Source organism: Triticum dicoccoides, chromosome 2B (assembly GCF_002162155.2).
Source record: "Triticum dicoccoides isolate Atlit2015 ecotype Zavitan chromosome 2B, WEW_v2.0, whole genome shotgun sequence".
Taxonomy (NCBI): Eukaryota; Viridiplantae; Streptophyta; class Magnoliopsida; order Poales; family Poaceae; genus Triticum; species Triticum dicoccoides.
The window spans coordinates 767256550-767272883 of record NC_041383.1 but is presented as its reverse complement, the minus strand read 5'-3'; positions in this window follow the sequence as shown (position 1 = coordinate 767272883).

Sequence of the window (16334 nt, the reverse complement as noted above, 5' to 3'; positions counted from 1 at the left end):
CCTCAAATCCGTTGTGGTCTTCCCCTCCCCCTCGGTCAACCCTTCCCTTTCGAGCCAGGCAGCGGGAGGCGGCGAGGGATGGCCAGAGGTCACCTCGAGGAAGAACCGAAAGGCGAGCTACCCCCGCTGGACCACGCTCGGCGCCGCTCGGTGCAGCGATCGGACCGGCGTCGGGGCTTCAATGCGGTTGGCAGCCGCGGGGCCTTCTTAAGCCAATTCAAGGGCAGATGCTTCCGTTGCCTCAGCAAGCTCCACCGCCGCTCCGACTGCAGAGACCCGTTGCGCTGCATCATCTGAAAGCGAGCTGGGCACTTCGGCAAAGAGTGTCCGCAAAATCCGAAGAACGGGGGTCCAGGCGGCTCCGCCCGTGCCAGGTTGGGGCCGTAGCCTCCCAGGATCGCTGTGCGCGACCATCTGCGCTTCCCGTTGATGCCGATGCCGACGTCGATGGGCCATCCTCTGCACTGCGACCCCGCGCGACATCCACGCTCCAGCAACAAGGTGATCATGGCGACTCTGGCCCTTGAGCGCGACGAGTTCATCCTGCGCCAACACGCCATCACGCTCACCGCGGCTGACCGCCGCCACTCCACCAACCCCATAGCGATCGGAAAGGCCATCCTTGAGCAGCTCAACACTCCGTCCCACCTGCTTCGCGTCACCACGCACCACCCAAAGGCTTTCCTCATCCACTTCGACCTCCCTGCGCACCGTGACGACGCGGTGCAGCATGACGTGCTCAAGGTCGACTGCGGCAAGTACTTCGTCAGGGCCTAGCACAAGGACGACCACGCAGCGATTCTCAAGTTCAACCTGCATGCGCACGTCGTCGTAGAAGACCTGCCCATGCAGTTCTGGTCCCTGGCGGGGGTCGAGGAGGCTTTCGGCGACTTCGGCCGCATCGATCACCTGGACTCGCGCACACTGGAGCGGGGGCACACCAAGCACTTCGCCTGCTGGCTATGGGTCTAGGACGTGACCCACATCCCGACGAAGCGCGCGCTCTGTGTGCTCAAGCACGGTGCCAGCCGCGTCGATGAGGTGGTCGGCTTCGCTCCGCTCGATCGCCGCGTCCCCCCACCTCCAGGTGTGCACCGCTACGACCTCCTGGTGCACGTCGATCTGGTTGGGGACTGGACCCCGCACTCTCGCGTTCGTCGCACTCCGGCCAGAGCGGGCTCCCCTCCTCCTCCTCCTCCGACGACCGCCCCATGCCGTGTATCGAGCCGGGTACATGGGTGGCGCACGTCGAAGATGGCCAAGGCCCGAGCCGTCAGTCGGTCCAGCGCGCCCCGTCTGGAGGCTGCGGCGGCCCCATCCTCGGGGCCTCAAGGCGTGACCATGAAGACAGCGACAACAGTGGCGGCTCAGGGCGATCCTAGAGGGACCGCCTACTCGGCCATGGGTGAAACGCCAAGGAGAGCGGGGCGGACGTCATCGAAGGAGCTCACCACCGCCGCAGTCGCACGCCGGTGGGCCGGCGCCACGGGAGGCTGGGCCACGGCCAGGGCAAGCTGTCCACTGAAGATGCTCCGCCACCTCTGCGCGCGATGCCACTGCTGCCCCTCCGCTCTGCCACCCCTCCACCCGATGCTGCTGCAGAAGACCAGGTGGCCCATTTCTTCAGCTTCTCTGACTCCGGCCGTGCGCTCGCCCCCCCTCCACGCACGGACTGCATGTAGATGGAGATGGAGAACGCCATGATCGACACGCTGCAGTCCCCGCTAGCCTTTGAAGATGGCGGGCGGTCTCCACCCCACCCGTTGCCCGCACCCCAAGACCCTGCAAGTCCTGAGATGATCCCCTGCCTGCTGCCCTGCATTAGCACCCCCGCCGTGGCGACCGCTGGGTTCCAGCTGTCAGCGGTCACAGAGCGAGTCGGTGTCATGCATATTGAAGACGACCTGGGTGGGCGCCTCTGCCGCCCTGTTTGCTCCCGTCCACCCGCCGGTCATCGGTAACCAGCCGGCGCGGCCACGCCTCTCTGCACCACCCAAGTCCAGGGCTGCTTCGACCCCCTCATGCCGTAGTGCCTGTCAGGCCGTGGCGGCCAACCCCACGCCGGTGCCCTAGTGCGCAGTCCTCCACCTGGTGCAGGAGCTCGGTGCGCTTGACCCCAAGGACAAGATGACCCCGAAGGCAGCAGGGCTGCTCATGAAGCGTTTCCAGGAGCCACTGTCTGATGGCGACATTGCGGCCATTGCAAAGCTCACCGGGCTGGACCAGGGCGCCCTCAAGATCGCCGCCGGCATGGCAGGAGTTGCTGGCGCTGAAGAGTCACTTGATGTTTGATTATGTTAGTTGTTTCATTGCTTAGTCTTCATCGACGGCTGGTCTTCTACCAACTAGAGTTAGGACTAGTCTTCATGTGCAGTGCTTCGGGTAGGAGGTGTGCTCGACGACGACGGGGTTTTGGGCGTGCTGGTGGCCGTTGTCGCCCCCAGGCGTGCTGTAAGGTGTACTATGCTTAATTCTTTAGTATGTTTAGTCGACAGAGAAAAGATTTGTGTCTCCATGAGTGACAATAGCATGATCTTCATGTTCTGGAATGTGCGTGGCTTAAACTGCCCGACGAAGCGAATGGCCATTAACGACGCGGTGAAGGCAAATCGTGTTGGAGTTCTTTCCTTGCAGGAGACCAAGCTCGAGACTTGGTTGGCCGGCGTAGCGGACGACATTGGAGGAGACACTCTTCAGGGCTGCGTTGTGCTACCGGCGCACGGGACAAGGGGCAGCATCGCAATCTTCTGGGACAAGCTAGTCGTCAATGTAGCATCGCATTTCCTAGGCCATTTCTCCATTACAGTTAGGGTTGAGCCTTTGCACGCGGGTGACCCGTTCTGGCTCAGCACCATCTACGGGCCCACGGATGACGCTCAAAAGGACGACTTCCTCCGCGATATAGCTGCAGCTGCCCCGCCGGCTGGCGAGCCCTAGCTGATCAACGGAGACTTCAACATGATGTATCAAGCTTGCGACAAAAGCAACAACAACTTAAACAGAAGAATGATGGGGAAGTTCAGGCATGCGCTCGACTGGGCTAGGTTGAAGGAGTTGAAATGCAAAAACAGAAAATTCATTTGGAGCAATGAGACGGAGGAGCCCACGCTCAGCAACATCGACAAGTTTTTTTGCAATGATCACTGGGATCTGCTGCACCAGAACTACATCCTCTCGGCCGCCTCGACTTCCTTCTCCAATCACTACCCGTTAATCCTGGCAAAGGCAGCTACCCCGTTCAGGAAGACACGTTTCAGATTCGAGAACTTTTGGCCAAAATTCCCTCACTTCACTGAGACTGTGATGAGAGCATGGCAGCGCCTAGTTCAACACGTCAGCCCGTTTATCAGAGTTAAGAGGCGCATGGAGAGAGTTGCGCATGACCTGAAGATCTGGAGCCGAGCGTTGTTTGGCAAGATCAAGCTGCAACTGCAGATCGCCAATGAGGTCATTTTTCAGCTTGACAAGGCACAAGAGCACAGATCCCTGACTATGGTCGAATTCAACCTGAGGAAAAGCCTGAAGATGAAGGTGCTCGGACTGGCCGCCATTGAGAGAGCTCGTAAACACCAAGCTTCAAGAATTAGTTGGCTCTGAGTAGGGGACGCAATCACTAAGTTGTTTCATGCAAAAATGAGATCACACAGACAGAAAAACTTCATCCATGCAATCAATGTCAACAACAGGGTGGTGGTGGATCAAAAAGAGAAAGAGTGGGTCATCTTTGACCACTTCTCTGCTTCCTTGGGACAGAGCGAGAGGCACAGATGCACTCTGAACTGGGAAGAGCTCCACGTCCTGGTGGTGGCCTCGATGAAGCTGGATGGCCCGTTCACCATGGCTGAAGTCTAGGCGGCGATCGTTGCATCCCCGGCAGAAAAGGCACCAGGCTCGTACGGCTTCACCGGCCAGTTCTTTCGCTCCTGCTAGCCAATCATCAAGGACGAGATCATGGCAGTCTTCCACAAGTTCTATCACATGGCCGGAAGAAATTTCAGCGACATCAACACCGCGCTGGATCGCTTTGCTGCCGAAGCGCAATGATGCATCAGAGATCGACCACTTTAGACCCATCAGTCTCACACACTCTATCGCAAATTGATTTCCAAAGTGCTTGTGTCAAGGCTATCGGCTGCCCTAGAAGGAGTGATCTTGCCGGTGCAAACAACCTTTCAAAAAGGGAAGTGCATTCACGATAGCTTTCAGTACGTCCAAGGCTGCGTGAGAATTCTGCACGGGGAGAAGAAACAAGCCCCGCTCTTCAAGCTAGACTTCGCCCGAGCTTTCGACTCCGTGTCTTGGGCGTATCTGATCGAACTGCTGCACCAAATGGGTTTGTCGCAGCGCCGGAGGAACTGGATCGCCTTGCTACTGTCATCCTCAACCTCGTCGTTCTTGCTCAACGGTGTACAGGGGCCAATTTCTTCCACACGTGTGGGCTCCGTCAGGGCGACCCCCTCTCGCCGCTGCTGTTCATTCTGGCCATCGACCCCTTGTACCGCTTGCTGGAATCGGCCACCACCCAGGGTTTGATCGCACCTCTGCCGGGATGTGGCACAAGTATGCGGGTCAGCCTCTACGCTGACGACGCAGTAATCTTCGCAAACCCAATTCACCAAGAGGTGTATACTCTGCTAGAGCCGGTGCACTTCTTCGGTGAAGCCACAGGTCTGAAGCTGAACCAGGCCAAGTCCTCTGTTATCCTGATGAACTGCGACGGTTGTGTTTGCATTCCCTAGGCCTATGCTTCAGAAGTCTGCAGAAAAGAGCACCAAACTCTAGGAATTTCTCTTGTAAGAACATTTGATCTTTATGTTCAGTGTTTCAGATTCAGTTATTAGCTATTAATCATGCTTAGCATTGTGCCACAGGTTACATCATGGACTAATTTTGTAGGTATCTCATTAGTGGCGGAGCTTAATTAGTACAGGTCTGAGGGGGGCGTAGCCCCCCCTGCCTTAGGAAAAATAGTGAAGAAAATATATTGTGACGGGCTTAGATAAGGAAAATGTCAACTATTTCCCCTCTTAGTTGTTCATGTTTTGCCCCTCCCCCCCTTCCCAGATTCCTATCAAGCTCTGCCACTGTATCTCATCATCATAGATGATGTATGCTCCACACAAATATGGAACACTATTAAGTGTGCTTTTCCATAGAATGATTGTTGTAGCAGAATTATAACCACTACACGCATTGTTGATGTAGCCAAGTCATGTTGTTTAAGTACTAATGACCGCATGTACGCAATGGAACCCCTAAGTGATGTTAACTCTAGAGGCTTGTTTTTCAAAAGGATATTTGGCTCTGAAGGCTGTTGTCCAGATATGCTCAAGGAAGTTTCAAATAAAATCCTAAAAAAGTGTGTAGGCCTACCATTGGCAATTGTCACTATATCTAGTTTGTTGGCAAACATATCAGCTACCAAGGAGGAGTGGGAGAAGGTTAAAAGGTCATGTGGTTCTGCACTGGAAAATAACCAGAGTCTAGAAGGAAAGATAACATACCAATCCTAAAAGGGCTTATATTTAGAAACGGATGGAGTATAAATCTTTTTAGAGAGTCCAATGTGAACTACATAGAGAGCTAAATAGGTGACTCTGCACTATAAAATACTCCTATGTCTATATATATCCGTATGTAATTTTAATGAAATCTTTAAAAATACTTATATTTAGACACGGGTGAAGTAAATGTTTCTTATTATCTAGTCGGACATGCTTTCGATGGAGCAGTAATACCAACTACTCCACAAGTGGGAATAGCATGACAAACGACAGTGGTCTGTCCATTTGTACATGCATGGCTTGTAGATGTTCTGCGGTGCCTCCGGTCGGTGTCACTCGGCTCATCAATTAAACTCATTAAGCTACGCATGAAGGGCGGCCACCCAGCTATGCCACGTGGCACAAGTTGGTTGGCCGTGATGAGAAATCTTTTGATTTTTTTTAGATGAAAGTGTGGATTATTTTTTAAATGTATTTTTTTCTTTTTAGATGGAGGTGGGGACCTTTGGTATTTTTTAAATGAAGGGTTATGCAAAGTGGCACTCGCTTGTTGGTTGCGATAATATTTTTTTCTTTTTTACCTTTTTAGATGAATGTGAGGACTTTTTTTTCTGTGATGTTTGTTTAGACGGAGGCGAGGACTCTATGTACTTTTTAAAAATAGAAACATGCGTAAAACTTCCTCTCAAGCGACGCCACAAGGTGGCGCTGAGGGAGTCCTGGATTAGGGGGTGTCCGGATGGCCGGACTATGAACTTTGGCCGGACTCCTGGACTATGAAGATACAAGATTGAAGACTCCGTCCCATGTCCGGATAGGGACTTTCCTTGGCGTGGAAGGCAAGCTTGGCGATTCGATATGAAGATCTCCTCCCATTGTAACTGACTCTGTGTAACCCTAGCCCTCTCCGGTGTCTATATAAACCGGAGAGTTTTAGTCTGTAGGACGAACAACAATCATACCATAGGCTAGCTTCTAGGGTTTAGCCCCTCTGATCTTGTGGTAGATCAACTCTTGTAATACCCATACCATCAATATTAATCAAGCAGGAGTAGGGTTTTACCTCCACCGAGAGGGCCCGAACCTGGGTAAAAACATCGTGTCCCTTATCTCCTGTTACCATCCGCCTAGACGCACAGTTCGGGACCCCCTACCCGAGATCCGCCGGTTTTGACACCGACATTGGTGCTTTCATTGAGAGTTCCTCTGTGTCGTCGCCTTTAGGCCCGATGGCTTCTTCGATCATCAACCACGATGCGGTCCAGGGCGAGACTTTTCTCCCCGGACAGATCTTCGTATTCGGCGGCTTTGCACTGCGGGCCAACTCGTTTGGCCATCTGGAGCAGATCGAAAGCTACGCCCCTGGCCATCAGGTCAGGTTTGGAAGCTTAAACTACACGGCCGACATTCGCGGGGACTTGATCTTTGACGGATTCGAGCCACGGCCGAGTGTGCCGCACTGTCTCGATGGGCATGACCTAGCTCTACCGCCGGACAGCGCCCAGGGTGCCGCTCAGGAGTCCGCTCCGACCATTAGCTCGGAGCCGACTGCGCTAACCAGGGACGGACTGTTGGACGCCGCCCCAGGAGCCGCAATCTCTACGGTGATAGAGCCGAATACCAGCCTAGTCCTTTGCAAGGCCTATGACTCCAAGGTGCCAGACTCCGTTCCGGACTCCGAATCTTCCGCACCCCTTCCGATCGAACCCGATTGGGATCCGATCATGGAGTTCACGATCGCGGATGTCTTTCAGCACTCGCCCTTTGGCGATATCCTGAACTCCCTAAAGTCTCTCTCTTTGTCAGGAGAGCCCTGGCCGGATTATGGTCAGCAGGGTTGGGATACGGACGATGAAGAAATTCGAAACCCACCCACCACCAGCTTTATAGCCACTGTCGACGATCTAACCGACATGCTCGACTTTGACTCCGAAGACATCGACGGTATGGACGCCGACGAAGGAGACGACCAAGAACCAGCACCTATAGGGAACTGGAAAGCCACCTCGTTATATGACATATACATGGTGGACACCCCCAAAGCAGGGGACGGCGAGGAAAAAACGGAGGATGACCCCTCCAAGAAGCAACCCAAGTGCCGACGTCAGCGGCGCCTCTCTAAATCCCGCCAAAGCAAGAACGGCGAATCCGGCATCGAAGATAACAACACGCCAGACAGTGCCGAAGATAACCCCCTGCAACAGCATTCAGTGCAGGAGGACGAAGGAGCCAGCCCTCATGAGAGAGCGGCCAACAGAGAGGTTGAGGACGACAACTATATGCCTCCCTCTGAAGATGAGGCAAGCCTCGACGACGACAAATTTGTCATGCCAGAGGATCCCGTCGAACAAGAGCGTTTCAAACGCAGGCTTATGGCCACGGCACGCAGCCTCAAGAAAAAACAGCAGCAGCTTAGAGTTGACCAAGACTTGCTAGCCGACAGATGGACCGAAGTCCTGGCGGCCGAAGAGTATAAACTCGAGCGCCCCTCCAAGAGCTACCCAAAGCGCAGGCTGCTACCCGAACTTGAGGAGGAAGCAACTAGACCTACATTACCAGCGTATGATGCGCCCGATCGGCCACCCCGTGGCCGCGACAGAGAGACCTTCGGGCCCTCGGCCCAAGCCGCACCCCGGCATCGCTCAAAACATAACAGAGTACGAGGATACGCAACAGACCTGCAAGACATACTGGAGGACAAGGCAAGGCAAACAAGACCGATCTACGGATCGCGTGGGCGCCCCATATCACGTCATGATAACCGTCACACTGAATATGATAAATACGGCCAGGCCGAATACAACAGACCAAGCTCATCTGAGCTGCGCCACGATATAGCCCAGTACAGGGGCGCCGCACACCCACTATACTTCACAGACGAAGTAATGGATCATCAAATCCCCAAGGGTCTCAAGCCCGTAAACATTGAATCATATGACGGCACAACTGATCCCGCGGTATGGATCGAGGATTACCTCCTTCATATCCACATGGCCCGTGGTGATGATCTACACGCCATCAAATACCTCCCGCTCAAGCTTAAAGGACCAGCTCGACATTGGCTTAACAGCATGCCAGCAGAGTCAATTAGTTGCTGGGAGGACCTGGAATCCGCATTCTGTGACAACTTCCAGGGCACTTACGTGCGATCACCAAACGCCGATGACCTAAGCCACATAATCCAGCAGCCAGAGGAATTGGCCAGGCAATTCTGGACACGATTCCTAACCAAGAAAAATCAAATAGTCGACTGTCCGGATGCCGAGGCCCTTGCTGCCTTCAGGCACAACATCCGAGACGAATGGCTTGCCCGGCATCTAGGACAGGAAAAGCCGAAATCTATGGCAGCCCTCACGACACTCATGACCCGCTTTTGCGTGGGCGAAGACAGCTGGCTAGCTCGTAGCAATAACATAACCAAGAGCCCTGGTAATTCAGATACCAAGGACAACAATGGCAGGTCACGTCGCAACAAGCACAAGCGCCGCATTAATGGCGACAATACTGAGGATACGGCAGTCAACGCCGGATTCAGAGGCTCTAAACCCGGTCAGCGGAAGAAGCCATTCAAAAGAAACCCTCCGGGCCCATTCAACTTAGACCGGATACTCGATCGCTTGTGCCAGATACACGGCACCCCCGAACAACCAGCCAACCACACCAACAGGGACTGTTGGGTGTTCAAGCAGGCAGGCAAGTTAAGTGCCGAAACCAGAGACAAGGGGCTGCATAGCGATGACGAGGAGGATCCCCTGCCGCCGAACAACAGAGGACAGAAGGGCTTCCCCCGCAAGTGCGGACGATGAACATGATATACGCAACCCACATCCCCAAAAGGGAGCGGAAGCGTGCCCTCAAGGACGTCTATGCGTTGGAGCCAGACGCCTCAAAGTTCAACCCATGGTCCTCCTGCCCGATCACCTTTGATCGACGGGACCACCCCACTAGCATCCGTCACGGCGGATTCGCCGCATTGGTCCTAGACCCAATCATTGACGGATTTCACCTCACTAGAGTCCTCATGGACGGCGGCAGCAGCCTGAACCTGCTTTATCAGGATACAGTGCGAAAAATGGGTGTAGATCCCTCACGGATTAAACCCACAAAGACAACCTTTAAAGGCATCATACCAGGTGTAGAAGCCAGCTGTACAGGCTCGGTTACACTCGAAGTGGTCTTCGGATCCCCGGATAATTTCCAAAGCGAAGAGTTAATCTTCGACATAGTCTCATTCCGCAGTGGCTATCACGCCCTGCTCGGACGAACCGCATTTGCAAAATTCAATGTGGTGCCGCACTAGGCATATCTCAAGCTCAAGATGCCAGGTCCTCGCGGAGTCATTACGGTAAATGGAAACACTGAACGCTCTCTCCGAATGGAGGAGCACACAGCGGCCCTGGCGGCGGAAGTTCAGAGCAACCTCTCAAGGCATCTCCCCAATCCGGGTGTTAAACGTCCGGACAACGTCAAGCGCGCCCGAAGCAACCTCCAACAAAGTCGGCTGGCACGTTCCGAGCAAGCATAGCAGTGTGGCCCCAACCCCAGCCCTCGCTAGACGGTGATACCGGTACCACACGTACATAATTACGCTTTGAAAATACCATGGGCATAAGGGGAGGGGCACAACTACGGCACGCCCAGAATGCGGCTCAACCGCACTTAGGGGCTCCCTATTCCGCCGTTTTCTTTTTTTTTTGTATACTTTCAGGACCCAACTATTCGGAAGGCCTGTCCGGTAATAAACTCGCCGAACACATGATGCAACAGCCAGGGCGCGAACAAGCTACGTCATATGTCCAGGTGGTCTCTATAACGAGCTAAATACCCGTTTTGCTTAAATTTACGCAGCTTGCCCCTGGAGGGGGACATGTCAAATAATCCCATCCCTTACTTATCGCACTATTTGTATCTTTCTGCTTTCATAGCAGCTCTTTTTTAATAAACAATACATAGCTCTTATCTATTATTGTATTCATCTATTTTTATACAAATATGTTCAGTCATGACATTATGCAACCGTACACTTTGGTACGGCCAATACACCAGGGGCTAAAGCACCCCACAACATGGTGTGAGAAGACCGAACACTCTTATGAGTGCGGCACCCCGAACTTATAGCACTATATGCATCGGCTCCGAATCATGTCTTTGGTCAATAGTTAGGTTTGCCCGGCTCCCATGTTTTGGTACCTTACGTTCCGCAATGTTGGCTAAGGTAGCGCTGGGAGAACTACTACGATTGTGCCCCAGTTGAGCTGGGTTAACACCTCAGTAGAGAAAGCTAAAACTGACCGTCATGATAGTGCGAGAAACCGATCGCTGTTCGCGAGGTTTTTCGAGTCCTTAAAGACTTATGCCGCTTAGAGCGAGGAACCGGACTTATCCGGCCTAGGCGTGGATAGCGCCCCAAACTCGGTCTTCCGAATACTAGGGGCTTTGCCGAAATTTAGAATTATAGAATTCTATGGCTAAGTGAGAGTGATAAAGCATTATAAGTCCGACGGCCTGGTTCATTGTGCTGACCGCCTCCCTAGATGGACCTAAGAATGGGAACAAGAGCGCTCAGGTTTATCCCGAACACCCCAGCACTCGTGGCATGGGGGTCGAAGCCGACGACTTGCATCTCTCAGATTTGATAAACGGCCGCACAGAAGGTAATATTTTAAATTAACAAGCGTTGCTTAGCGCATATGAACAAAGTTTTCAGCGTACAGGATAACAGATGCGAGCCTACTCAAAAATTACATCTTTAGTGCATTCGTCCGCTATACGGCGAGCACCCTTCAGGACACCCTTGTAATACATCTCGGGCGTGCGATACTCCTTGCCCGACGGGGGCGTGTCCGTCAAAAGCTTCTCAGCGTCCAGCTTGCCCCAGTGCACTTTAGCACGGGCAAGGGGCCGACAGGCACCTTCGATACAGACGGAGCGCTTGACGACCTCAATCCACGGACATGCGTCCACCAGCCGCGGCACCAGACCGAAGTAGCTCCCAGGCATGGCTTCTCCAGGCCACAGCCGAGCTATGAGGCCCTTCATGAACTGTTCGGCCACCTTGTGGAGCTCGACCAGCTGCTTCAGCTGGTCGCTCAGGGGCACCGGATGTTCGGCCTCAGCATACTGAGACCAGAACACTTTTTCCGTCGAGCTCCCCTCTTCGGCCCGGTAGTATGCGGCGGCATGAGACACACTACGGGGCAGATCGGCGAACGCTCCTGGAGAGCTCCGGATTCGGGTAAGTAGCAGATAATTAACTTTTATATTCTTGCTTTGCATAAAAAATGCCTTACCCGCCGCTATTTTCTTCATCGCCTCGATCTCCTGGAGGGCCTTCTGGGCTTCGGCCTTAGCGTTTTTGGCACTCTCCATCGCTAATGCGAGCTCGGACTCTCGAGTCTTCGAGTCACGCTCCAAACTCTCGTGTTTTTCCACGAGAGCCTGGAGCTCTTACCGCACCTCCACCACCCGCGCCTCCTGCTTCTGTCGCTCGGCGCGCTCCAGGGCCGCACTGTTTTCAGCCTTGGAGACCGCCTCCTTCAGGGTCGCCACCTCGGCCCTAGCCCCTGCAACATTTAAGTTGGTCCTGTCATTATTTGCAACCAAGTATCTCTATATACATTTACATACGGTATTACATACCCTCCTTGTCCCCGAGCTGCTTCTTGGCACGGCCGAGCTCGCTCTCGGACCGCTCGAGGCTTCCCTTCAATGCATTGACCTCCGCAGTCAGTGCGACAGAAGTCAGCAGTGCAGCCTACATTCCCATATCGACATATTTTTATTAGACTCCTGCGTATATCTTTTTAGATCCTCAGCTCGGCTTTTCTTTTCCGAACACCGAACCGAGCATCAGGGGCTACTGTCTATGCGGTAACATTTTTATATGTTTTGAACACATACCTCAAAGCCTGTTAACAGACTTGTGCAGGCTCCTGTCAGCCCACTTTTGGCGGACTGAACCTTTTGAATCACTTCACTCATAACAGTGTGGTGTTCCTCGTCGATGGAGGCGCCGTTAAGCGCCTCCAGCAAATTGTCCGGCGCCTCCGGATGGACGGAGGTCGCCGGCGGCGTAGGCTCGCCCTTCTTATGAAGGCGCCGCCTGTCGGACTCTGGAACCGTTGGTGGTTCCGGAGCAGTGTCCGGCCCTGGGCCGGACTTAGATCCCTTCGAGGCTTTGCCCCCTTTGGGCCCGGAGTCTGGGAGGTCGCCTTGGGGCGCCTCCAGGACCACCTCCTCCTGGTTCGGTCCCTTTTAGGACTCCACCTCGGCGTCGCCCGCAGGGAGTGGGGAGGAAGCCGTCGGAAGTGAAGCGCTATTCACATCCGACGAATTCAGGGAGCCACTCGACGAATCGCCGAGCTGAACTCTGGGTGGACTGCATAATTAAAATTCGGCATCAGAAGCTATCAAATAATAGAGGGCGCCATGAGTCATTCGGGTAGCCGGACACTTACGATTTTGCCAGGGGCTTGACCCTGGAAAGCCATTCCTCCCTGGTGTCTTCGGCATCGGAGGCATAGTCCGGCAGAAGGGTCTTCCCCTTCTTGGCCCCCTCGGCCTCCCCAGTTGGGGCAGCCTTCCTTTTCTTTCCTCCCCCCGTTGGAGGGGGAGAGGCTTCTTCTTCTTCTTCCTCCTCCTCGTCTTCTGAGGCGGAGGGTGCGTCAGGGTCGTCGGGCGATGAATCCGATACCACCAGGCGCCGGGAGCTCTTTCGAGTCCCCGTGGCCTTCTTCTTGGCCTTCTTCTCCGGCACCACGTGAGGTGCCGGAACCAGCAACTTCGTTAAATGAGCGTACGCTGGGTCTTCGAGCAAAGGAGCTGGACAGTTAATCTGTCTGGCCCTCTTCTGCCAGTCCTATCAAAGGGATGGGGGTTTAAATCCCGCATAAAATCAAATCTATGGAAAACAGATACCCCGTAATGGGAAAATTAGCTCACTACGCTGGCTTGGCGCTTGGCGCAGAATCCGCGATCCTCGGTGACGGGAGGCGAGACCTCGGAGCTCTTGAATAGCACCTTCCATGCATCCTCGTGCTTTGTGTCGAAGAGCCGGGACAGAGTCTGGTGCTGGGCCGGGTCGAACTCCCACAAGTTGAAAGCCCGTCGTTGACACGGGAGAATCCGGCGGAAGAGCATGACCTGGACTACGGTGACAAGTTTAACCTTCCTGCTAATCAGGTCTTTGATGCAGGTTTGGAGTGTGGTCACTTCTGCCGAATTACCCCATGACAGGCCCGTCTCTTTCCAGGACGTGAGCCGTGTGGGAATGCCAGATTGGAATTCGGGAGCCGCTGCCCATTCAGGGTCATGCGGCTTGGTGATGTAGAACCACCCCGATTGGCACCCTTTGATGGTCTCTACGAAGGCGCCCTTGAGCCATGTAACGTTGGGCATCTTGCCCACCATGGCGCCTCCGCACTCCGCTTGGCGTCCGCCCACGACCTTCGGCTTGACGCTGAAGATCTTTAGCCATAGGCCAAAGTGAGGCTGGATGCGGAGGAAGGCCTCGCACACGAGGATGAACGCCGAGATGTTGAGGATGAAGTTCGGGGGCAGATCATGGAAGTCCAGGCCGTAGTAGAACATGAGCCCCCGGACAAACGGGTGAAGAGGAAAACCTAGTCCGTGGAGGAAATGGGGAAGGAAAACAACCCTCTCATGGGGCCTAGGGGTGGGGATGAGCTGCCCCTCGTCTGGAAGCCGGTGCGCAATGTCGTTGTGCAGGTATCCGGCTTTCCGCAACCTTTTGATGTGCCCCTTCGTGACGGAGGAGGCCATCCACTTGCCTCCCGCTCCGGACATGGTTGGAGTAGGTCGAGGCGAGATGGGCGGGCTTGGGCGCTGGAGCTCGAGTACGCAGGGAGGGATAAGCAAAGGAGGAAGAAGGCGTAAATGGAAAGGGTAGATCATTATCCCCTTATATGGGCGGCCGAAACTGCGAGCCCCCACCGGCCTAATAAAACTCGCTTATCCCCAAGCGCCACGGTTAATGGCGCGGTTGGGTTACCCAGGCCCGTATTGATGAGAATCCCGGAATAAGGGGACACGATCTCTGCTTTGACAAGAAGTGCCAAGGAAACCGCCTCGCTAAACGCGTTGAGGTGGAACAGTAAAATGAATAAAAGCCTGGCCGTGGCGTGAGGTCACGTTACGGAATACGTCAGCAGATTAGATTGGTGCAAATGTTGTTCTCTCTATGGTGGCATGTGGAAATTATTTTGCAGAGCCGGATACTATCCTGGTGTTCAACATCTTCTATGAAGTATTCAGAAGAGGAACCCGCCTTGCAATGCCGAAGACAACTTGCGCGCTGGACTCGTCGTCATTGAAGCCTGGTTCAGGGGCTACTGAGGGAGTCCTGAATTAGGGGGTGTCCGGATGGCCGGACTATGACCTTTGGCCGGACTCCTGGACTATGAAGATACAAGATTGAAGACTCCGTTCTATGTCCGGATAGGGACTTTTCTTGGCGTGGAAGGCAAGCTTGGCGATTCGATATGAAGATCTCCTCCCATTGTAACCGACTCTGTGTAACCCTAGCCCTATCCAGTGTCTATATAAACCGGAGACTTTTAGTCCGTAGGACGAACAACAATCATACCATAGGCTAGCTTCTAGGGTTAAGCCCCTCTGATCTCGTGGTAGATCAACTCTTGTAATACCCATACCATCAATATTAATCAAGCAGGAGTAGGGTTTTACCTCCACCGAGAGGGCCCGAACCTGGGTAAAAACATCGTGTCCCTTGTCTCCTGTTACCATCCGCCTAGACGCACAGTTCGGGACCCCCTACCTGAGATCCGCCGGTTTTGACACCGATAGGCGCCTCAACCACTAGTTTCCCATGCATTGACGCTTACTGCATTAGTTCGCCGTTGTTCCGCACAGGGAGCGGAGCAAAGCAGCGTGAGATGGGTTGCCCATTTAAGTTATTATATGTTCTACAGATCCTTCTGGAAGGTGCTGATACAATTTTTTCATGATTTGGTTTTTCTGTTTTTTTTTACCGATTTTATATTTGTATTTGTATTTTTTAAAAAAATTATTAGGAATTTTGGAAATTGCTTGGATTAAAAGATGTTCAAAAATTCAAAACATGATCAAATTTTAAAAAATCACCATGTATTTATTCCCTCCGTTTCTAAATATAAGCCTTCTTAGAAATTTCAATACGAACTATATACGGATGTATATAGACGTATTTTAGAGTGTAGAATCACTCATTTTACTCCGTATGCAGTCCATACTGGAATCTCTAAAAAGAATTATATTAAGAAACAGAGGGAGTAAATGGTAAAAAAAACAATGTTCACACTTCTACAAAGTGCTCAAAAATTCCAGAATCAATTAGATTTCTTAAAAAATGTCCGCATCTAAGAAATGTTTGGATGTTTATAAAAATGTTGACAATTTTTTTTGAAAAATGTTTGCATTTTATAGAAATTTGTTTACAAACATTTATAAATTTTCACCTTAAAGGTTCTTAATTTTTTTCTAATAATAGTCACTTGTAGAAAATATAACTTTTCATGTTCTGTCAAAAATTGTCCAAAAAAACAACTGAAAACCAAAAGAAAGCACTAAAAAATATATGCTACAGTTTCGCTTGCTAGAATCTTGTGCCAATAGGTCGTAGTCGTGGGGAGCCCCTGTGCGATCGAGCAACGAAATGGCGCAGAGAGTGTTGTATCTAGGAACCTAATTAAGGGGTACCACTTGTAGGGCTTCTGCAGAGGTCACTTTCGCCAGGGTGCCAAGTAGTGCATCAAGCCGCCGTCATGTATCGCGTGTTAGACGCACCCTCGGGATTTCTTTTTTTTTTCAGCA